The sequence below is a fragment of the Pinus tabuliformis genome, chromosome 9 (assembly GCF_031772625.1).
Source record: "Pinus tabuliformis cultivar Carrire ecotype Pingquan chromosome 9, CPIR1, whole genome shotgun sequence".
In the NCBI taxonomy this organism is placed as follows: domain Eukaryota; kingdom Viridiplantae; phylum Streptophyta; class Pinopsida; order Pinales; family Pinaceae; genus Pinus; species Pinus tabuliformis.
In genome coordinates this window covers 847,401,697-847,427,080 of record NC_142307.1, presented here as the reverse complement: position 1 = coordinate 847,427,080, position 25,384 = coordinate 847,401,697, and the positions used below count along the sequence as shown (strand labels likewise).

Here is a 25,384-nt window from a genome sequence, read left to right as displayed (position 1 = left end):
TAAGCTGACCCACATGGAGTTTGGCCCTAGTTGCCAATTTTAACAAGGACTGACGCTGGGCCAATTTGGGCCCATGCAGGCCTGACGCAAAGCTAGAAGGGCTAGTGCAGAAGCTGAAGCTGCCCTCCATGCAGAAAGCCGAAACTGCTGGAATAGCCGGGAAGGTTGACGCAGTGGGCAGAAGAGACAGCGCAGAGCTGACTCAGAGCTTGTAACGCTGACGCAGGGCCTACGCAAAGGTAGCCGAGATTGGCCAGTTTTGCTGTCGGATTAGGTAGAATCTGCCGGGTGAAGTGAGGTAAAACTCACTTAGTTTTTCCGCCATTGTATTTTCTTTGTCATTGGATTGCCGGGAGGGCATCCAACATTTGTATTCAGAATTACTGCTTAATAATAGAAAATCCTCAGAGCTGCTGCACCGGTTTTCCAGTATTGGCTTTTTCCAGGGACTATTGTGTCCAAAAATAATTATGTCCTATGTATCTTGTTCTTTGCTCAGTTTTCTGTTTCATGTAATCAAATATTAAAGTAATGTAGATTGCAAAAGTAATTTGCTTAAGTATTCAGAAAATAACTTGATAATGTATATTAAAATCAAGTAGGTGAAGTAGATTCAGATATGTTGTAGTAGGGGTTTCTTGAGGATTAGGAATTTTCACTTGGTATCAGAGGATTGATTTCGAAACAGGGAGAGTAGATCCAACGCTGAGAAGAGAGGCCAATAGTTGCATTTGGTAGCAATTCGAATCCCCTTGAAGGGATTGCGCAGTCCTTGTTGGGAAGCAGAGATTCCGATGAAATCTCTCTCTGAGAGAGTCGACAGAGGTACCATTTCCAGTTCGTGAGTCCACAGAGGCAGAGGGAGTGACCCAGAGCCTCAACGCAGTGCTTGAAGGGCGCAGTTTTTGTCGGGGCAGAAATCTGTCGGAAAAGAGCGAAGACACATAGAAGGGGAATTTTCTCCTCAAAGAATTTTTTTTGCCAAAAAGTTCGAATTTCTCACTTGCTAGGCAGTTGAACAGTGACTAGAGGAGTCAGTTCAACAGTTGGGTCAGATGGCATCGCATGGGCTTAGAGATCAAGACAGGTTGGAAGGAGCTTCCAACTATGTCATATGAAAGACCAGAATCTTAGCTGTTTTGGAGGAGTACGATCTCGAAGCCTAAGTCAAGAGTGTTGTGGCTGTTCCGGATGACAATGATTAAAAGAAGAAGTACAAGGCCGAGCAGGGGAAGGCGAAGAGGTTCATACTCGATGGAGTTCGAGATCATGTAGTCTCACACTTGCAGGGCAAAGATACAGCCCAAGAGATGTGGGAAGCTTTGTCTTCACTGTATGAAGGCTCTTCTGAACAACAAAAGATGTACCTAGAACAAAAGTTGCAGCGGACATTGATGCAGAAGGGAGGAGTTAACTCCTATCTTCAGCGTCTTCAAGACACCAGAGACCAACTTGCTGTAGTGGGGTCTACTCATCAGTGTACCGCGATGGTAAGGACGATCCTGAATGGAGTCTCGGATGAATGGCAAGTTTTCGTCCAAAGTATATTGGGTAGGGAAAGGCTACCTTCATGGGAGGAGATGTGGGCAACCCTTTAACAGGAGGAATTCCTGGTAAAGGTCAACATCAATGGCAGCAGTGGGAGTAGCACGAAGACCAAGGAGGAGGAGAACGTAGCTCTAGCATCAAAGGGACAACAGAAGCAGAAGCGGAAGAAGGACATTTCGAAGGTGAAATGCTTTAGATGTGGTGAGATGGGCCACTTTACATCCCAATGTCCTTTGAAGCAAAAGGATAAGGATGAGAAACATGATCCTAAGGTTGCTCTAGCAAAGATTCACGAAGATGAGTTTGCCAGGAGTGCCCACGCATCTCCAGGAGGGAAATGGGGCGATATTGAGCTGTAGTCAGGACCACTACATGTGGGCGGGATCCTTGAGGAGTCCACCTCTTGGATCAATTCCTTGCTACGGGGGCCCGAGATTCAACAGTAGCGAGATGGACTTAGTGTTAGATGATGCAGTGGATTGTTTGGAGGACAGATGTAGTAGCCTGAGATGAGGACTGATCAATGCATAGCAAGGTTGGCAGCAGTGCATATGGCACAATGCAGAAGTCAGCAGCAACGCAAAAGATTTAGAGGGTCAGAGACTAGTAGCAGTCATATTACAACATTCATGGTATTATGCTGAACACAATTAAGTTCAGTAATTTTTGGATGTTTTTTAGTTGCTTCTCTCAACAACTGAGTTGCAGTACGAATGCAGTGTTAGCAGTGGCAGTGCTAGCAGCATAGTAGATGCAACATTTGAGAGGGAGTTGTAGTACAAATGCAGCAATGGCAGTGGCAGTGTAATGGGTAGCAATACAATTGCAGCATCATCATAGTGTTGGTGGCAACAACAATGCATAAAGGAGGTGCTTCAGAAGCAGAGCAACATGCAGTTGGACATTATTGCTAGAGCACTTTCCTCGCTAAGAGGGAGTGTTAGTTTTTGGTAGCATCGGATGTGCTCTAGCCACAAAAATTGGTGGAGAGGCTAAGGCACATGATTTCTAAAGAACCCAGAAACAGTTTGGTGAAATTCCACTCGGATTGTATTTTATTAAAATAATTAATATTTTTAATGGGGTTTCTAAGTCTAAACTTAGGAAAGTTAAAATATTAATGGGTATTAATCAAAATATGGGTGAGAATGATTTAGAAGGCGGATCAAGTCATGTTTTAATCTTAGCCGTTGATTAGAGACTTAATCTCGGTCATTGAAGTCTCAACGAGAAAAGTATAAGGAGGCTTGGGGTTCATTTAGAAAGACACGGAGAGAACAAATTGATCTGGAGTTCAATTTCTGGGGCTAGGAAGCTGAGAAATTCAAACTAGGTGATTAGTTGTAGCAAAGGGGTAGGGATAGTTTGGGAGTACTGACAAAGAGAAGCTAGTGGAGGCAGCGCAACAGCTAGGAGGATTGATGCTGGGCCAATCTGGGCCCACGCAGGCTTGACACAGAGCTAGAAGGGCTAGCGTAGTAGCTAGGAGGATTGACGCTGGGCCAATCTGGGCCCACGCAGGCCTGACTCAGAGCTTGAAGGGCTAGCGCAGTAGTTGATGTTGCCCTCCATGCAAAAAACTGGAATTGCCGGGAAGGTTGACGCAGTGGGCAGAAGAGATAGCGCAGAGCTGACTCAGAGCTTGTAAGGCTGACGCAGGGCCAACGCAGAGGTAGCCGGGGTTGGCCAGTTTTGTTGCTGGATCAACCAGAATCTGCCGGGTGAAGTGAGGTAAAACTCACTCAGTTTTTCCGCTGTTGTATTTTCTCTGTCACTAGATTGCCGGGAGGGCATCCAACATTTGTATTCAAAATTACTGCTTAATAATAGAAAACCCTCAGAGCTGCTGCACCGGTTTTCCCGTATTGGGTTTTTCCAAGTGTTGAAGTTTCTAAGTCTACTTAGTTAGAAACCCTCCATGCACTTTATCTGATTTATTCCTACCTACTTGTTATGTTACTTAACAAGTTATTTACAATGTAAATACTGAAAATAAACACTAGTGCATGCTCAACATATTACAGATCAACAACTGAAGGAAACAAAAACAATCACACCATATGACACCATTATTTTTGGACCAATGTCCCCGGAAAAACCCAATGTGGGAAAACCGGTGCAGCTATCTGAGGGTTTTCTTATTAAGCAATATCAGAGTACAATCTAGGTGCCGAAACTGGCCTACCCAATAGAGAATTTCCTTGGCAGTAATACCTCTCAGTTTCTGACAAATTTCCCCGCTGAAACCCTGGACTCCTCAGCACCAATCTGCCTCTAGAAACCCCAACGTTTGCCCTTTCTGGACTACGTCAGCCCCTGTCTGCCCAGCGTTGGCCCTGCGTCACCCCGGATGGGTTTGCGTCAGCCTTAGGAGGCCTTGCATCAGACCTCTGGCCCTCTACGTCAGCAACGTTGGCCTCTCTGAGGCTCTGCGCAACTCCTAACTGCCTCCGCGTGGTCCTGTGTGAGCCCTGGCTGGCTCTGAGTCACTCTTCCTGGCTACTGCGTTGCTCTCCCGACACTATCTCTGCCTCTCTGTCTCTCTGTACTCAATGCCCCTTAGTTGCAACTCCCGATCACTAGTTCTATCTCTCTTAGCAAACCCCGCTCTAGAGAATAGAATGACTAATAACTCTGGTGTATTCTCCAAGTGACCCTCAAGCCTCCTTTTATACTTTTTTCGTTGACATATCAACGGCCGAGATTAAGTCCCTAATCGACGGCTAAGATTAGATCTGGCTTGATCCATGTCTTTTGGACCATTCTAACACAATTTTATATTAATCCACATTAATATTTTAATTTCCCTAAGTTTAGACTTAGGGACTCCATTAAAAACATTAATTATTTTAATATCTCCCGGACTGTTTAGAATCTGCCCAAACCCTTTCTGGGTATTGGAGATCTCATGTGCCCTAGCCTTTCCACCAAATTTCGTGGCTAAAGCACATTCGATGCTACCCCAAATCAACACCGGGGACTATTTTTTCCAAAACTAACTGTGTTCTATGTATCTTGTTCTTTGCTCAGTTTTCTGTTTCATGTAATCAAATATTAAAGTAGTGTAGGCGGGAGAAGTAATTTGCTTTAGTATTTAGAGAATAACTTGATAATGTATATTAAAATCAAGTAGGTGAAGTAGATTTAGGTTTGCTGCAGTAGGGGTTCCTTGAGGATTAGGAATTTTCACAAGAAGCTCATGTGACTCAAGAAATGAAAGAAGAAGACAAGAAGCAAAAGAAGGAAGATCCTTCAGATCTCTACTATGACTTAGTCTACTTCTTTACTTAAGTCCTCTTTCAAAGTTTTGAGTAGTATAGGAGCATGTAGGAATAGAATAAAATTGCATGGTTAGAAACATTTTCTAGAATATAGAAGCATGATGTACATAGAGTTCGAAATAGTCATGTAGAAGGAGTATTTATAAATAGAACTAAATGCATGGTTAGAAATATCTTCTAGAATATAGGAGTATGGTATATATAACTCAAGATATTCTTGTAGAAGGAGCATACCTAGAATAAGACCTCGTCCATAATGAAAAAAAATTGATCATGATTACGAATCTTAGGAGACCTCCATCATCAAAAGGAAAGAAACATTTGCGGGGTAAGGGTCTTCAAGATCCTATGATGGAATCTTCAAAAGAAGATTCATAAACAAAAGCAGATGTCTCATTGGGAATCCCATTCATGGGATTCAAGAAAAGGATGATATGAAAGCAAGCTAAGATGAAGCAAGAAGGGCCACACCAAGGACAACCAAATGAAGCTAAGATGATCAAAGGAGAATCAAGATGAGGTATGTATGCATCAAAGTTTAGTCATGTTATTATATGTATATTATTGAGTCATGGAAATAGTTCGATAACATGATCAAGTAGGGAAGAATATCTTTCATCATTGTCATGCTCAAAGGCATGTACTACAATACAATGAAGGTCAACAAAAGAAAATACTCACATAAGGAGTATACAATTGCTGACTAAGAAGCATGTGAAGAAGAAATGTTGACTAGTCCTAGAAGCAAGCAATGAAGAAGTGCTCCCACAAGGAGTCGAAGGTGGTTGACCGATCTATCCATGAAGAAGCAAATGAAGAAAGAGATCAAGCATGTGAAGAACACCATGATCACAAAGAATCACTATCTGACAAGATACATGAAAGACATCTCCTGAAAGAAGGCATGACAACAGTGACAAAGGAAGAAAAAGATCAGAGGACCCTTGACACCTGTGACGGCCTTGGAGATATGAAAGCTGCAGATAACTGATTCTACTCTACGAAGATATCATGATGAAAAGGCCATCCAACAAAAGTACCATGTAATGTTGAAGCAATATCAGGATGAAGTCATGGAGGGCTACTAGATCAAAACATGGGAACAATCAAGTACAAAGAAACATCCATGTGAAGACTAGTCTGAAGCATAGACAAGATGACAAAGAATGACCCGATGACAAGAGAACCTGATATATGACAAGAAAGTCACTTTCCACGAAGGAAGCAATGAAATGACAAACCAGGAAGGAAAGTGATCGATGGATGGTGCCCTACCAAGAAGAAGTTCGAACAAAGGCTTCATGACATCAAAGGCAGGACGAAGATCAAGCAACTGAAGGACCCATGAAGAAGAATTTGTTGATAAATGGACAAGTCCCTAGCTAAGAGGGAGTTATAACAAGTTCCCAATTACAAAGGAACTTGGACAAGTACCTTGTCAGAGGATACTTGGGCATGTCTTCCTCAATTGAGAGGAAGTGATAGACACAACATTTTTGCCTTCACTTGGGAAGAAAGAATGGGAGGATTGGGTAATCATCTGGCATCTGATACTCTTTGAGGATGTGTAGGGCATCTAAGACAAGAGTAGGCAAGAGGTCCGATATTCGTTGAGGGCTAGGAACCCAAGATAACAATTGTCTTAGAAGGTCATACTCAGTGAACACCCGGGCGAGTATGTACCTTGAGAGACAATGACTAAGGTGTCTATAATTCATTGGTCTCGCCAACATTGTGCTCTGATCTATTGAGAGATAGAGTTGTCAGTCAACGCCTCGCTGTGGAAACAATGTTGGTTATTATGATGCTGTAACAGATGGATTGCAAATCCGGTTTGTCTTATGTGAATTCTTCAAGATTGAAACATAGGCAAACACCTTGTAATGTTGTATGAATACCTCCCTAGTTAAGAGGGAGTGTTGAAGGAAATGTAACTAGGTTCGGTCTTCATAAATGTACTTTTGATATTTGTATTGATTCAAAAAAAGAAATATTATTTTTATAATATATGTCAATGAGTTTCTTGCTCATTGAAGTAGGTCTAACACATGTTAAAATGCTATAGGTGAGTCAAAGAGTCAAAAGAATTATGTTGAAGGCCTTAAGGGAATGTTACACCATGTATATTTATGTATGAGAGTCAAAGAATACACCTCCAAGGAAAGTCAAGCCTCTTTCTAGTAATGGCACCATTAAATGAAGCAAATTGAAGCAAAGACAAGTCGGCCAACAGTCTTCAAGTCGGTCTACAAGTCAACCTAAAGGACGGACAATCCTCTATATATAGAGGCTGTCCACTCCTCCAACGTCCTATTCATCTACTTCTGAAATCAACAAAGTAAAGAAGCCGAGAAAAGGTGAGCGAAGGACGAAGAAGGAGCCTCCAAGTGCAGCGAAGAAGATAGAAGGGACAAACAAGGTTTTGGGACTGTTCTAGGGCCAATACCAGTCACACGTGCGGAGGAAAAAGAGGGCTGCCTATGGTTATGACGCAACAACTTACAGTCAAGCATATCTCATTGTTTAGGCTTGAATCTAGGCCTACAAGGTCTCCTATCCAAGCGAAGAAGGAGGGTCCTCAAGCGAAGGAGAGAGGAACCATATTACATCAGGCAAACCTCCCACACGTGCAAGAATTAGGGCTGCAGAATAGTCCTACCAAGTCTGCATCTACACCTCAAGGAAGAGCTCATTTGGTCAAGGAAGTAGGGATCATCACAAGGGAAGGGACTCATCACAAGTGTCTCTTCTAGGGCAAGTGCAACAAGGTACATCAACAGTTGAAGGAAGAACAAAGTGCCGGAAGAGGGAGGATGAAGCGCCGGGGAACAAAGTGCCGGAAGAAAGAAAACAAAGTGCCAGGGAAACCAAGTGCAGAGAGGAGAAGGACTTGACTTGTGCTTGAAGGATATTCTAGTCAAGGGTCTAGGGTTTGACATTGATCAATAAGAAGCTTCAATAAGAGAAAACTTACCGAAGGGTTTTCCTCTCAAGAGAAGAGAGGTTTTGGCCCTGGCAGAGAGCCAACATCTTGTGTTCTTGTTCTTATGTTTTAGTAGCAGTTTGATGATGCACACACACATGCATTAATAAGAAGAACAAGAAGATTAAGCTAAAAAGACAAATTGTAAAAAGACTTAAGAAATTGTTATCAAGTCAAGAAAAATCATACTAAACCTAATTGCCCTAGATTCTTCAACACTCATTCCTATAAAAGGAATATACCCAAGCTCCCTCTTAACTAGGGACTTGTTCAACAACTCTTTGGTGGAGATCATGGTACTATTAGCTGCTAGTAGAGCTCCTCCTTTTGATGTCATGAATTTCATCTTCTTCATTATGGAGCCTTCATCTTCTAGTTCTTCTTCGTAGGGCATTGACCATCCATCACTTTCCTTCAATGAACCATAGGATTGAACCAATAGTCATGTCATCCTTCTTTTCATCAGAAAGTGATCTTTCAGTCCACATCTGGCTTTTCTTCATACAACTACCTCTTCCAAGTCATGTTTCCTTCAGGATCTTCCATCCAACCACATGAGTGCTAGTTGTAGGTGACATCTACAACTCTCTTTCGGTAGCCCTGTATCAACCCATCCAGATGTTGTTCAAAAATAAAAAATGAACATCAAATCAAAGTTACCTTTTGTGATGGCCTTTCATCATGACATCTTCTTGCTTGCAACATCAACATCCTGCACATTCATAAACACATCTCCAAGACTTTCAATGTCAAGGGTCTCCTTTCTTTACAGACCTTATCAGGGTCTTCATACCTTCTCTATGGAGATGTCATGGCCAATTCTTCTAGTCATCGGATGTTGATTTCCTTTTCTTACGTGACCATAGTTGCATCTTTCACGATCTCTTTCTTTTTTCACATATTGCTTCCCAGGAACTTCCATCCATGGTTCCTTCATCTTTATCAACTACCTCATATTCCATATGAGGACATATTATGTTGATTTCATCTTGTCAATATGTGAATCATGCCTTCATGCATCTTTCCAAAGGAAGAGATTCCTTTTCTTTGATCATGCTCATGAGGTAGAGCATTCACCCATGCTATCTGCAACTATATGATGACATGACTTAATCTATCAAACATATACATACCTCTTTTCTCCTTTTGGTCATCTAGACTTCCTTCGACAACTTCCTTTCCTTGATTGAAAGTACTTCAACCATCTTGACATGCTGCAATCCTTTGTCACCATACCATCATCTTTCTAAACAATGGATCCCACACAAGGTGAAATGATCAGTGAGACACTTGCTTCTTCCAAGTAGAGGTGAACCTTCTAATGAAGATTCCAATGGAGGATCTTGATTATCCTCATCCTGCAAATGCTCCTTTCTAATGATGATGATGTATGATGAGTTCTTTCTATCTTCTATCATGCTAGATGACTTTCTTCATATTTACTACTTATGCTTTCAATGAGGTCACCAAGAGCTACTTCCTTTCTATGGTGACTGCTACATCCATGTAGAATTTTACTTTAGCTATCCTTTCAAGCTTCTTTGATGATTTCATGAGCTCTTGTTTCAATCGTATGCTTCTAATATGATGCATGCTAACAATGCTTTCCATCTAATAGTAATCTTTAACCATAGTAGAGGTCATTTCACCTCCTACTTCTCCTTGCTATAGAGACCTTAATAGTGAAGATCTATCCCTTCTTTCTTGGATTTCTTCTCATTTGGTTCTTCGACTTCTTCGGTGATATGGGCTTCAATTCAATCTTTCCTTTTCTTGTCCTTCTTGAGTTTAGGACAATCTCTCTTGTAGTGCCCATATTCTTGACAACCATAGCATTGGATCTTTGACATATCGATCTTCTTCTTTTTCTGAGGACCAAACTTCCCAAACTTTCATTTTCTCTTAGCCATGGCAATAAATGCTTGAACTTGTTTGCTTGGTCCCACATCGCTCTTTGCTTTTAACCTGGTTTCTTCAATCTTACACAATGACCAAAGTTCACTGAATGGGGTGGCTTCCTTCTTTCTGTAGATGCTTGATACGAAGTTGACCCATTCATCCGGTAGTGCATTGAGCACCACGGTGGTCATTTCTTTATTGGACATTATTTCCCCAACTCTTGGAATTGGTCTCTTATTTCTGACACCCTCATAAGATATGAGGCTATCCTTTCTTCCTTTGATACCTTCATCTTATATAGCTCGGTTCTCAAAGATATGACTTCTCCAATAGTGCTTATGAAGAACAATTCTACTAGTTTGTCATAGATGTCTTTTGACTTCTCCAATTTTGCCACATAAGGGATGAGGGAATCCTTGATTGATTCTATAAGGATTCTTTGAGCCCTTATTTCCCCTTTCATATATTTTGCTAGAGCTTCAACTTCTTCTTTTGGTGGTTCGACAATTGAACCCTTAATATGTCTAGTGACTTCATTTTCTTTGAGGGTCAAATCTGTCCTTTTCTTCCATGCAAGGAAATTTGATGACCCAACCAACTTGTTGCTCTCCTTGGAAAATGAAGTCATTTTGATAGTAGATGTAGTTATAGATATTGGAATACTTAATTGTGAAGTGAAGATGCTCCTTTGACGGTGATATCTTCAACTTGATTCCTTCTTGATTTTGATGATGATATTTGCTTTCTTGAATATGACAATGCTTCTTCTAGAGATGTCCTTCTTCAAATATCCTTGTGATGGGATTCTTGATTCAAATAGAGGGAGAACACCTTGATTCCTTTGACGGTTCTTAGTTTGTTCGGCCCTTATGTATTCCTTCTTGATTATTCTATGCCCTCTTTGATATCTTACTCTTTTAATGGTCCTTTCTTCAAGCTTCGTTTCCTTGTGTTGCCACCTTAGCTCTGATACCATGTTGAGAAATCTAGGGAAACTATTTTAGGTGATTTCTCTTAATTTGATAACTGCTTGTGATGTATTTTTACTTAACTTAATTAGCTTCTTCTTTCTCTTGATTATATTTAGTGTTCTTATCATTAAACAACTACCAAATCATAAAGAACAATGAGACAAGAGGACACAAGATATATGCGATCAACCAGGGCCAAAACCTCTCCTCTTGAGAGGAAAACCCACAAGAATTCTTCTCTTCTTATAGAATCTTCAAATGACGAATTCCAAAACGTAATACCCTTGAAAAGACCCCTCCAAGACCAAGTCAATCTTGAGCTTTATTTCCTACAATTTTGACCCCAACAACTTCTTCAACAACTTCGACCCAACAGTTTCTTCTGCAACTTCGACCCAGTGGTTTCTTCTGCAACTTCGACCCAGTGGTTTCTTTTGCAACTTCGACCCAACAGTTTCTTCTGCAACTTTGACCCCAATAACTATCTAGCGCTTCGACTTGCCCAACAATTTTCTAGCAATTCGACTTTCCCAACAACTTTAGAAACCCTAACACGAGAGATAGAGAGGCCCAAAAACTTCGATCTTTCTCTTCCTCTTCTTTTTCGTCCTTTTCCATCTTCTTTCTTGAGGAGATCGAACTTGCTTGTTGTGTGTCCAAATGAGGTCGAGTTCCTTCTTATTTATAGGCTTTCTAGGGGTGCAAATAATTCCTTGAGGTCGACTCGATCTTTTATGTAGGTTGACTTGCTTGAGGCTCCATGACAAGCTCTTGGAGGGTTTTTGACTCTAATTTGACTCAAATAATTTTTTCTTTATGATATGTAACATGCCCAAAAGGGTGTTTCATACATGACAATGACTCTTATGACTTTTTGACTCAAAGACAAGCCCTAGAAGCACTCAATGGGTACTTGACCTAAAAATAAATTTCCCTTGAGCATGAAACCCATGGCTCATGAATGACAATAATAAATTTATTTTCTCTTTACAATAAATACATAAAATCATGATTACACATGTCATTATGAAGACTGAACCTAGTTACATATTTCAACATGAAGTGCAGAGCAATTCTTTGGATAACAGTATGGCATTCCAAGGGCTAAGCTTAGATCATAGTTTAGAGGGAGCCTCGAATTTCTGCTCATGGAAGGAGCGGATCTCAGTAGTGTTGGAAGATAATGGAGTGCTCGAGTATGTGAAGCAGGCAATAGCTCCACCTCAAGATGCCCAATAGTTGATCTAGCATAACAAGAATGACACCAAGGCGAGGAGGATCATTCTTTAGGTGATCAAAGATCATATTATCACCCATCTCCATGAGAAGAAGACAACATAAGAGATGTTTAAAGCCATCTTAGGCCTGTATTAGAGTTCCAGTGATGCCAGGAAGCTTGCTCTCAAGGAGAAGTTAAGGAGTATTCGGATGAGCAAAGGAGAGCCCATCATCACGTATCTTTCAAAGTTCACTCAAGTTCAGGATGAGCTAGGTGGTGTGGGTGTGACTGTAGCAGACAATGACCTTGTGAGTCTTGCGCTTCTGGGACTTCATAAGTCTTGGGAGAATTTCCAAGATGCAGTAAGTGGCAAAGAGAATATTCCTAGTTGGGAATATTATGAAGTGAATGCGTTCAAGAAGAGATCCGGAGAGGGACGAGAGATGGGAGATCAACTTGGATAGAGGACGAGGAGAACTTTGCCCTGGCAGGCAAAGGTAGCAAAGCCAAGGGCAAGAGGGGCCAAGGAGAGGCTGAGTCTAGTCAGAAGGGCGAGAAGAAGAAGAAGGATATGAGCAAGATCAAGTGCTTCCATTGCCATGAGTTCGGACACTATGCCACTAAGTGTCCTAATGGGATGAAGGAGTCCAGTAAACTGAGTTGTGTCAGGGCTAGATGCTTTCGGTTTGATAAGTGCTTTTCCCTTTCTGGAAAACCCCTTTTCTTCCATGACCAAGATTGAAAGCAAGTTCTTCTTGAGCTTTGGAACATACAACATGTCTTGTTGATTTCGGGTAGCATCGGATGTGCTCTAGCCACGAAATTTGGTGGAGAGGTTGTGACACATGAGATCTCCAATACCCAGAAAGGGTTTGGGCAGATTCTAAACAGATCAGGAGATATTAAAATAATTAATATTTTTAATGGAGTCCCTAAGTCTAAACTTAGGGAAAATAAAATATTAATGTGTATTGATGTGAATCTGTGTTAGAATGGCCCAAAAGACATGGATCAAGCCAGATCTAATCTTAGTCGTTGATTAGGGACTTAATCTCGGTCGTTGAGATGTCAACATAAAAAGTATAAGAGGAGGCTTGAGGGGCACTTGGAGAACATACTGAGGGAGACCAGTCAGTTCAATTTCTGGAGCGGGGTTTGTTGAGAAATTGAACCAGTGGTCTAGAGAGCAGTCAGGAGGTAGCAAGTATGGAATAGATAGATGGGAGATCAACGCAAAAGAGGTAGATGCAGAGCCAGAGGAAGCCATGCAGAAGCAGTAGAGACTGCGTAGAGCCAGAAGGGCCTGCATCATCCACGTAGAGGCTGCAGGAGTGACGCAGAAGCCTAGAGAAGCTGCGCAGAGCCTCAGTAGGTTGACGCAGAGGGTTGCAGGCTGTAGCAAAGGTCAGTAGGGCCTACGCTGGGTTTAGGAAAGTGCTGGAAGTTTGTCTATCTGTGGGTAAACCAGTTTGGCACCCTGTTGTACAAGAAAATTGCTGAATAATAAAATCCTCCCTTGCTGCACCGGTTTTCCCACATTGGGTTTTTCCGGGGACATTAGTCCAAAATAACTGTGTCAATGTGTGCATATTTTTGTTTCTGTATTACGATGTGATATCTGCAGCAGTATTTATTTTAATGTTTGTTGAAATAATTTCATGAATAACTTATGATGAAATAAGTAGGAAAAGTAAATCAGTTGCTGCAGTGATAGAATTTTCACTTGTCTTTCACTTCCAATGAGCTACTTGAGTTGAAATGAAACAGTCCCAAGTTCCCAACTTCTTTTATTGCATACTTGTTATCATTACAAAGCTCCACATGTACTCCTGAGTCCTTCTCTATTGCATTATGAAAACAACTCCCATGCTGATGTCATATGGCGAGATGCACCACTGTAACGTACCATGCACTCCTGGAAACTGTGCCGTAGAAAGGTAGGAAACCAATGAGAAATCCTACTCAAATTTTGCAACAAAATCTCTCATCTGAGTTTTTGTTGAGGCTGCTACCACCTGCTGCTGTGACTTCCCTTTGCTCTTCTTCCTCTCTAGACACTATGATGCATAGTGACCATGCTTCTGACATACGAAATACTTAATTTTACTCAATTTTTTCTTCTTCCACAGCTGTGAGGTTGACTCCTCACTTTTTTCATTTCCTGAAATCCTTTACTTTGCCCTTTCTTGTCCAACTGACAAGGGTCATGTTCTCATCATCTTCTTGCTTGCTATCTTTAGACTCCTCTCGAGTCTCTTTCTGCATACAATCATCCCAGAGGCTCTCAAAATTGGGAAGGTTCTCTTGTGCGTACATACCCTTGACAAATGGTTCCTAGGCATTGAGAATCCATTTGGTGCCATATTGTACATCTGTCACTTTCTCCCCAACTGCTGCAAGCTGATTGCATATCTGGGTGATTTTGATCAGGTAACTAATTGTTGAGTATGCTCCGAACATCTGCATAAATCTGAGCTTATTCCTTAATACTATCTTGCTATTTATGTTCTTGTTTTCGTAGAGACTTACCAAGGTGTCGAACATCTCCTTGGCTGTTTTCTTCTAAGTTCTCGGACAAGTGAGGAATTAGATGATCTTCATTGCATCCAAGATTACCCACATAGCTGTGATCTCCTCCTCATGAGTTGCCAATTGCTGCGGATCTGTTGGTGAAGGAACGACTTTATTAAGTATCTCCCAAAGATAATTTTCCTTCGAAAGCAAAGTAACTCTTGCTTTTCCAGGACAGGAAGTTTGAAGCTCCAGCCAATCTGTCTTCAAACTGAGACTAGCTGTTGCCATCTTCTAGATTAGTCCTTCAAGCACCCAGTAAAATATAACTTCTGATCCCCAAATCTAGTAGATCTTTCTATTGTTTACCCAGATCTACATTAGATCTGTTTGTTGGTCACTCAGATCTGCAAGATTTGCTTGCTGTAAACTCAGATCTGCACTAGATTTGTTTTCTGGTGACTCAAATATGCAAGGTTTGCCTGTTGTAAACCCAAGTCTGCACTAGATCTGTTTTCTAGTCACTCGGATCTTTGATCTGTTTGCTATATGCCCAGATCTGCACGAGATTTGTCTGTTGGAAACTCATATCTGTAGTTGTGGCTTTTAGATCTGCTGCTGTACCTTTAGATCTGCTGCTATAGCCTTCAGGCCTGCTGCTGTAACTACTTGGAAATTGACTTCTCTCAAAGATTAGGTATTGATACCATGTTAAAATCTTTAGTCCAACAACCTAGGTAAATTAATTCCTTATGATTTTCTTACTAAAAAAATTAATTTAGATTGAATTCTTCAGCTCATAGAATAAAAATTAAAATACACTTGCTGAAAATTTAACTGAAAATAAAAAAAATCAGTAGAAGCTACAGGGAACCAATCTCCAAAGTACACACAGAAATTTCTGTCCTTAAAATATCAGCCTTTCATTAAAAATACTCCAAGCTTACAAGGGCTCTTGAACTGGGAAAATAGCCCACTAAGAAAACAAGAAAATATTACAGCAAAACCTGGCTGTTCTGGTGCATCCTACAATGTGTACATCCCTGCCAAAACCCGTTGTAAAAACCTTCCTGTTGCTGCTAAAATCTGTCTCACAAATTTGTACGGCTGCGGTGCCAGCTTTCTCTTTTGCTGGGTTGTACGGCCTCCTGAAGTTGCCTTTGCACTTGCTGTGTACAGCGCCTTCAATTTTTCTGAGTTGGTTAATTTCCTTTTGCTGCTCACAATGTTTTCTTTTTCTCCTTTGAACTTGCACACTGAATGAAAATCCTTTATGACTCTCTCACCTGTCTATTTAGCTGAAGAACTTGAATTCCTTTTCCTTTATGAGATGGCAGCTGGTGGCTATAAGTTGTTCTTTTCCACCCATATATCTACTAGCACTTTTGTGGCTTGACCTGCAAAACCTTTTTCCATGTCAAAATCTCAATGGCTCCATTTGGGATTGTTTAGTCCTTGGTATAGATGGTATCCACACTCGACAGTTCCTTAATAATGTGTTCTTGGTTTCTTCTTTCAACTTCTGCAGGATGAAAAACTATGCTTATAATCGCTGAAGAAGTTCCAGAGTTATTCATAACTTCTATTATAGCTTCTCTTGTAGTCAGCTGCATCATACATAAGAAGACATTATTGATTGCTGTTCTTTTCACTTTATGTTTGTTGCCACTCAATATTTGGTTCCATTCATGATGCATTTTATTCTGGTTTCTATTGGAACTTCATGCCATAATGATTTCTCTCACTCTTGCAAAACTTTTTATTGTTTTGTTCTATTCTGATTATGATTTCTTGAATGTCTTAAAAAATTTAAAGGTTTCATTCATTAGAAGATTTTTTGCATCTGGTGCTTTATTCTCTGAATGCATTCATTGAACTTCGAGAAAGAAGTTTGAATGTTTTTTAATGTCATTAAGAGTGTGCCATTGACCTGTGGATTTGCAAAATACAAACAGTATAAAATACCGGCTAGATAAAGAATAAAATGCGGCATTGTTGGGTGATTGCAGGGAAATAATAGAGAGACTTCTTCGCCTTGGATTTTATTATCGTGAACTGGACCACTTTGCTGTAAAGTCACGTAATCTGAGCTGGATAACTTCTACATACGCTGATTTTCAAATACAAGATCCAAAGGCATTGAAAGGAAGGAAAAAAAATCCGGCAAGTGTTTATCGCAGGGCACTTGCAAATGGCATCTCTGAAGTATTGTCGATCTATAGGTCTGCAGTCCTACAAGTGGAACAAAATTTGTTAGCTGATCCTGTGCCTGTGTTGGCTAGTGTAACACAGGGTCTGAATAAGGTTTGTTGATTTCAATCGTGTATACTCAGAAGGGATTCAAAATTGATTAATGCATATTTATTAATAAAAAATTGTTTATTTGATGCCTATTTGGATATTTTGTTACTTCATTGGATGTGCTACTGCTTTCATTTATTCTTTAAGTTTTTTCTTCTTTGTGCTATTTGCCTATTGAAAGACTCTGTGCTTTCAAAAGAATAATTGCAAATGCATAGCATGTTTTCTCCTTTTCTCTCACCCCTTTTTCCTCCTTCCATTGTAGACTAGACAAATGACACAAGTTCTAGAACAAATTAAGTGGCATGCTGGCACATCTCCACCCTTGGAATACTAATTACATAACGGCATTATAATAGGTCTGAGAAAAAAAAATATCACTGATGTTTAAACTACATAAAAAGAGAGTTTTTGGAATATGTGTGTAATCTCGACTTGTGTCCATGTGCCAGCCTACTATGTGGGTAGTTGAGGCCATTAATGTGCTGATCTTTGGGTAGTCAAACCTACTTATTGGGTTTTAGCCTTTAGGTTAAGGCCAACCTAGTTTTCTCCTTGGGGCTAGCACCTTAAACCTAGTAGAGTGGTATAAATACACCAGCTTTCGTGTTTGTAAAATCATCTCATTCAAGTGAGTTCATTCATTCTTTTGCCTAAGGGCACTTATACTATTTCGCCACTTTTATGATCTATGTTAAATGCTGTTACACTTCTTTAACTTGTTGTTGGGTGAGGTTTTATTAAAGAGATCGCTGTAGATTTACTCTCTTATTATTTCAACGTTGGGTCAAGTGTGAATTTTTCTTCCTTATCCAACACTAGTTAAACGTAATTTTCAGATCTGAAATTAGGGTTTTAGCACTGTTTCAAGGCTGTTAAAAATTTGAAATTAGGGTTTTCAGGCCCCTATTTTTTAGACAGCATCCCTTTTTGTAGTGTTTTTCACTTATCTTCACCAGCAGGCTCCTCCTTGTCAAGTTATTTCGGCTTTTTGGCAACTTAAGGAAAGGTTTTGCAGTTTTTAGACAGCAGCCTTTTTTTCTAAGGAGTTTCATTTATCTTTCACCAGCAAGCTCCTCATTGGCAAGTTATGTTGGTTGTTTCACAATTCAAGGAAATGTTTTGCAGTTTTGTGCCACTTTTTAGCACAATGCATTCCTTTCCCTTATTTTCTGTGAAAATCTATTGCAGATCCACGGATGAAACATGGTCTGAAGTTCTCTGAACTTAGAAGGACTCTTCATGTTCCTAGAATAAGACCAAATCTTCTTTCTATATGTGACATTACTGACACCAAAAAGAAAGGTTGATTTGGTCAGATCAATGGGTTATCAAGGACATAAATGATAATTTTAAGGTCATTGCTTCTAGTTATTGTGATGAATCTGATCATAAGTTTGGGAAATCTTCACCCCCCTCCAAATGAAGTAGATTATTTGTTGATTTGGGGTAGCATCAGATGTGCTCTAAGCCTCAAATTTTGCAGGGAGGCTTGGGCACATGTATTCCAAAGAACCTAGAAAGCGTTTTGGGAAATTCCACCCAGAGACAATTTTATTAAAATAATTAATATTTTTTAATGGGACCCTAAGTCTAAACTTAGGAAATTAAAAATATTAATGGGTATTAATCTAATTGTGGGTGTAACTTCTAGAAGAAGACAGAGATCAAGCCAAAATGATCTGAGCCTTTGATTAGGAGTTAATCTAGGCCATTGGTTGTCCAACAAAAAGATATAAGAAGGGGCTTGAGGGTCATTTGGAAAACACACCGAGAGATCAAGAGATCAAATTTTTGAAGTGAGAAGTTCTCAGAGGAAATTTCGATTGAGGAGATTTCTTGCAGTTGAGGGGCAGGGATAGCATCCAGAGAGAGATTTTCTCAGCCGGAGAATCATCAGCAGAGAGGCAGAGAGTGATCCAGAAGCCTAGACGCAGAGGCTGACGCAGAGCCACAAGGGCCACGCAGAGGTAGCACGAAAGGTGAGAGAGAGTCCGAGATTTTGCTGAGGAGAGTCAGTTTCAGAAGCCGAGAGTCGGGGTGTGAGACCGGAGGCTGAGAGCAGAGACTTCGAGCAGCAAATCGATTAGCAGACTGGGTGACACAGTGCCTAGAGAGGTTGACGCAGGGACTGCGTGAGGACTGCGCAGAGGCAGCGTAGGGCCTGCCAGAGGCACTTCATTCAGTATCCGGATCAATCGGATTTTCTCAGTGATTGTGTGAGGTAATCTCACAAATCTTTCTGCCAATATTTCTCTCTGTAACTGAATAACCCGAGAGGTATTCAAAGATGTATTCAGAATTTGCTACTGCTTAATAATAATAAACCCTCAGATTTGCTGCACCGGTTTTCCCGCATTGGGTTTTTCCGGGGACATTTGTCCAAAAATAATGGTGTCTATTGTGTTGTATTTTCTTTCTTGCTCAGTGTCTTTTTTCCCCTTGGAAAAATCGTAATTTTCATTAATATAAGAAAATTACATGCTGTAGATGCGAGTGCATATGCATAAGGTGTGGCTGTGTGCCAGTTCAAAAAATATTTAGATCCCAAAAATGATCTCCAAAATAAGATCTCCACGCAGGGAGACAGTCTTTAAATAGTACTGCATAATTAAGTCAAAATTTAAACATACTCTACGCAGAGAGTATTGCTAAAAACATGAGCTGTTATGTATATACATAATTCAAAATAGACAAATTAAAAGAGACTTGTTTTTCATAAGTTCAGGCTCCTACTGAGCCTGGTCTGCATGGTCCATATACGGCCAGTGGTAGTACTGGAAGTGATCCACTCCCCGCTGCTCCTGTATCAACTAGACATTGCGTGGCCTGATCGCTGCCGTTTTGGAAAGTTGGTCAGCGATGGTGTTTCGTTCCCTGTAGATGTGATGACAAACAAAACTGTCAAAATGTGAGATGCATCTATGAATTTCTGCCAATAAATGTCCCAAAGTGTATGTGTGGCAGGTTGTGGTTTTGTTTATCCAGTCACAAACAATTTTGGAGTCACCAAAGATTTGCAAATTATGACAGTCTTTCTCTATAGCAAATTTGATTAGGTGGTGTGCCGTGGAGAGTTCAGCAAAGTTATTGGTGCCAATCCCAAGTCCCATTTGAATATGATAATAGTGGCTTGCCGAAATGTGTAGTATAGCCCCACCACCACATCCTGTATCTTGAGCGGAGCCATCAAAATATGCCCAGGGTTTTGAATGATCTATGGATTCAGGAATGATATTCCTTGGAGCTGTGGTGGACAAGTCCTCAGGGAGAGAGTTGAAATCGGCTATAATTCTGGCTGAGATGGAAGTCCAATGAGGGGCGATGTCACAGAAGATGTAGCAATTTCTGGCGATCCATATTTCCCAGCAGAAGAGGAGGGGGAGGTTTCTGGTTTTGGCCGATGAAGAAGATGCCACCAATTTGCCCAAGCTTCCTTGGTAGTCAGACCCCCCCAGATGATAGGCAGGTGAAGGTGGGTGAGAGTGGAGGTCCATAGGCTGATAGTGACTGCACAGGACAGAAAAAGATGATCCAGAGATTCAGAATTGTTTTTGCAGAAGCAGCACCAAAATGGCCCATATTGACCTCTCTTATTCAAGTTTTCCCCAGTCGGCACCTTGTTTTTTAGGATTGACCACAGGAGTAGTCTTGTGCGGGGAGGTGCTTTCAGTTTCCACATGTCTTTCCACCATGGTTCAATGAGTTGTGGCTTGTGATTGCTAGCCAGTAGAAGGTACCCCTCTTTAGGGGAGTACCGACCACTCTTTGCTATGGCCCATATAATCTCATCCTCCCCTTCTCTGAGTCTGATGTGGGATTCCTGTAGGGAAGAAGTGTAGGAATGCCATGCTTGATGACATTGTCGGGGGAGGAGCAGGCTACAGGCTGTCTTCCAAAGGAATCTGCTATAGAGGTTCTGTATTCTATTGAGGATGCCTCTAGGAATCCATGCAAGGGACATCCAGTAGACCGGTGTTAATTTTAGGTATGTTCTATGCAGAGCAATTTATTTAAATTTTCACAGTTAGCAATCACATCAGCATTAAGATAAACTGCAGATAGAACATAAATATAAATCGCAAAAGACATGCCAAGACAAGAGGACACAAGATGTGGCTCTAGCCAGGGACAAACCCCACAATGTGTGGGGAAACCCTTGATCAATTCTTCTTTTATGTTCTTCAAAGTTCAGCAGAGAAAGAGAGAGAGAGAGATAGTTTATTTACAACAGAAGTCAACACTTTGACTTATCTAGATCTGAGCATAGATCATCTCCTATAACGATGAGATCAGTTGAAGATATTTTGCTTCAACTGATTCTCCAAGGTGACTCCTTCACCGATCATCGTGCTGCATCTGGTCCTCTAGCTGCACCACTGCATACTGCACCATGCTGCACTAATCATGATTATCATCATGCTACCCATGTTCATGATCTTATCCATCATTATGCTGCTCAAACTAATGTGCATCATCATCATGCTGCTGCCTCTGCTCCATGTATCATTGTGCTGCCCATGCACATGATCTCATAGTGCTGCCCATCATGCTGCTGCCTCTGCCTTCTTGTTGCTTCATCATGCTGCAACAATTTGCTTCTGTTGATATCAGCCTTAGCTGCTTGCTATGGCTTGCAGCCTAGCAAAGTAGCTAGGCTATAGATCCTATTCGGCAGACTTCTTAAACTATCCTTCTTTCTGCGTTAACAGGTCTCCATGTGTTAACAATTTTCCATTACAGTGTTTACAGGTCTCTATTACAGCGTATAGGGTTTCTCCATGAACCAGTGTATCATGTAGTTACCATGACAGCGTATGAACAACGTGTGTGATTCTTCAAGGTGCGTATAGACCCTTTATCATGAAGTTGCTGCGTATGATTCCACCTGCGTGTATATATATCCATGAATCCTGTGCGTTTATATATTCATGAATTTTGCTGCGTATGGTTCCACCTGCGTGTATATATATCCATGAATCCTGTGCGTTTATATATTCATGAATTTTGCTGCGTATGATTCCACCTGCGTGTATATATATCCATGAATCTTGAGCGTTTATCTGTTCATGAATTTTGCTGCGTATGATTCGACGTGCGTGACTGTATATCCAGAATCCACCTGCTTGACTGTATCATGAAGTGTGTATATACTTCCTGCGTGACTGTATCATGAAGTGCGTATATACTTCCTGCGTGACTGTATCATGAAGTGCGTATATACTTCCTGCGTGACTGTGGCATCCTAGACCAGCGTATAGGGTTTCATCATATTGCTGCGGCTACCCCTCATAGTACTGCGGCTACTCAACTCAAGGCGAATACCCGAGTTATGCTTCATGTGAACAGCGTGTATATATATAACATTGGGCAGCGTATATGCTCCATAATGAACAAGTATATGCCCAGCGTGTATATAACCTTGACTTCCCAGCATGTATTCATTGCCATGACTGTCCAGCGTGTATTCATTACCATAGCTGCGTTTATTCAACAACGTATATATGCATGGCTATTCATAGCAGCATGACTGCGTTATACTAATTTCTGCGTTCATCATAATGCCATGTCTGCGTTATTCATAACAACATGTATGACCATAGTATAATCATTCATGAAGTTGCTGTGTGTCCACCTGCGTGTTTTAATGTGCGTGTATATTTCATTTGAGTTGCTGCATATCCACCTGCATTGTGCGTATATAACCATGTGACTGCGTTCCATTTATATGTGTCTGCGTTCCAATGCTGACGTTTATCCCTTGACTGCGTGTGGAGCTTCAGCGTATGAGTGCTCTCCATGTGTTATATGACCAGTGTATAACCTCCTCAAAGAACAGCGTATCACGTGGCTTAATTAGGGCATCATCTTTTGGATCTTTTCTCCATCAAACCCAAAACAGGATGAAGAGAGATCACAAGAGAGTAAGTGTGAAGAATGACTTAAAGTCTCCTTCTATTTATACTAAAAACGTGGATGATGAATGGACATGACTATTGGGCTTCCGAGCCTACATAAGATGCAGGCCGACTTGACAATTAGTCTTATAATACAAATAAATTCATAACTCCATAAATACTTATCGGAATCGGATGATCTTTAGATCAATCCTACACCTCTCGACAAGAGGGATCCAATAAAAATATCAGCTGCCATAAATAAGCTGACCCACATGGAGTTTGGCCCTAGTTGCCAATTTAACACTCCCTCTCAACTAGGGAGAACTCCATCCACTGATCCATAAGTCCGACTGTACTATCTCTGCCATTAGTGCCCTGCACTACTCTGCCCAACTCTGCTCAGCTCAGCTTAGCGCTGCTAGCTCTGCTCTGCTGGCTCTGCTTGCTCTACTTAGCTCTGCTGAACCATGAAGAAGAAGAATTGATTGAGAATGTCTCATACCATTCTCCACTGACCCGAAGTCAGTCTCAGAGTGCGTACCACTGGTCCCAGACAGGTCTCAACTGACCCAAAGTTAGCGTCATAGTGGGTACCACTCCTACCACTAGTCCTAGACCAGTATCGCAGTCTTAGAGAGTGTACCACTAGTCCCAGACCAGTCTCAGCCGACCCGAAGTCAGCGTCTTAGTATGTACCACTCTCACTGGTCCCAGACCAGTACTGCACTGACACGAAGTCAGTCTCAGAGTATGTACCACTGGTCCCAGACCAGTCTCAACCGACCCGAAGTCAGCGTCATAGTATGGTACAACTCCTACCACTGGTCCCAGACTAGTATCATTGATCCCGGATCAATGGAGGTCATCCTAGCGTAGGGAGTACGATAGATACAACGATGCGTCCATCGGTACTACTATGGTCCTTAACTTCATTTCCTTGCTCGTTGATCAGATGAGAGGTACTTCCATGAGTCCCAGACTACATGGGTAGGATGCCTCGACAGGAGAACTTAACCAATCCTGTCCTCACAGGAGAACACATCAATCCTGCTACAATCGCCATGGAGAACACATCAATTCAGGCCTCACAGAGAACACATCAATCCTGCTACAATCACCATGGAGAACACATCAATCCAGGCCTCACAGGAGAACACACCAATCCTGTTACAATCGCCATGGAGAACACAGCAATCCAGGCCTCACAGGAGAACACATCAATCCTGCTACAATCGCCATGGAGAACACATCAATCCAGGCCTCACAGGAGAAACACATCAATCATCTACAATCGCCATGGAGAACACATCAATCTAGGCCTCACAGGAGAACTAATCATCCTGCTACACAGGAGAGCGAATCATCCTATTCCACAAGAGAGTGAATCATCTTGTCTCACAAGAGAGCGAATCATCTTGTCCCAGTGCGCACCACTAGGGGAGGGTGAGTCACCCTGTGGTCGTACGTTGCTCCAGTAAGAACTACAAGCCCCCAGAGCTCCCAGAGCTCAATGTATGCAATATGCAGGACCCTTGTACAAGGGTCTCTTGATGACTCCAAGTCGTTTGGGAAAATCATAGATTTGATCTTTCCCCCGGGGCTTTAGCGACCTGTACATCATCTAAGTGCGATGGAGCATCCTTGCTCATCGGCTTACCATATCCCAGATAAGGTAGTATCTGATGTCTATCTGCTGGAGCAATCGTCGAATACGGGATTCCTCAATAATCGAATCCCACCTTTGGTTGTCACAGAGAATCACAGTGGTATTCATCATGTGTACTCACTGAAGAGTTTCCACAACCAGGCAACTTCATACGAGGTCATACTCGTAGACATGTATCCGGTCTCGGCGGTGCTTATAACAACCAACTTCTGCTTCCTGCTTAGAAGCAGAATCCAAAGAGGAACAACACTAAGAAGTGCTCCAGTGATCCTCCACATTGCCTACCCAATCAGCATTCGAATAATCATGCAGTTTCATATTTCTGGCAGTGTATCTCAATCCATGAGAGATTGTGCCCTTAAGACATCTCAGAAGATTCTTGGCACCAATCCAGTGAGGTTCAACCAAATATGAGCTCCCCGTGCTAACTGCAAAACATATGTCTGGAATCCAACTCCCTCTTACTTCTGCAAATGAGAGGGTCTGCAACTGTCAGAAATAGTTCGTCCGCATAAGGTGCCGGTATGAGAGGTCTATCATCCACAACCTTCGGATAATGGTTTGGATTGGTTTCACTCCTTAGTGAATCTCAGCTTCATCAAACAGCTATCAGTCCTCTCATACTACGCCCGGGGTGTTTTGCTTCAAGCCATAGAGGGCTTTCTTCCACCTGTATACATGAGATTCCCGTTCATGAATCTCAAACTCCACGGGTTGTTTCAAACCTGTGGACCTGCTACATGAGGGGAATGGTCCCCTTGTAAGATTTTCCTTCAGTACATCTCAAACATGTACTTTCATGCTCTTTTTGAATTCAGGCTTTCCTGTCACTATCTGGCTCACAGACTTCCAGTGCTATGTGTCAATGGTCCCCAGTGGACTTCTAGTAACTTAATACAACCCTGAACTCAAAAGCATCCTTGAAAATTCTATTTTCAAACACGTACCTTTCCATCGACGAATGCCACCTTAAAACCTTCGACTTCCATTCCTGGGGTTCCTTGCTTCCTTGAAGAGTCGGCCGTGTCCTTGATGACCTGCTCTCTGCCATTCGGACACTCCTTCGCATAAGGGCCAAACTTATAACCAAGACATTTGCCTTTCC

The 25,384-nt window shown here is 41.5% G+C and overlaps 1 pseudogene across 1 annotated transcript in view; it reads left to right on the top strand.

The window, feature by feature from the left end:
* LOC149151438 (gamma-tubulin complex component 4 pseudogene) overlaps positions 1-19,546 on the top strand; it is a 75,657-nt pseudogene extending 56,111 nt beyond the window's left edge. The window contains exons 2-3 of the transcript XR_016263277.1: positions 16,422-16,716; positions 19,442-19,546. The product of XR_016263277.1 is annotated as a gamma-tubulin complex component 4 pseudogene (transcript). The remainder of the gene's footprint in view (positions 1-16,421; positions 16,717-19,441) is intronic.
* The last annotated feature ends 5,838 nt before the right edge of the window (positions 19,547-25,384 follow it).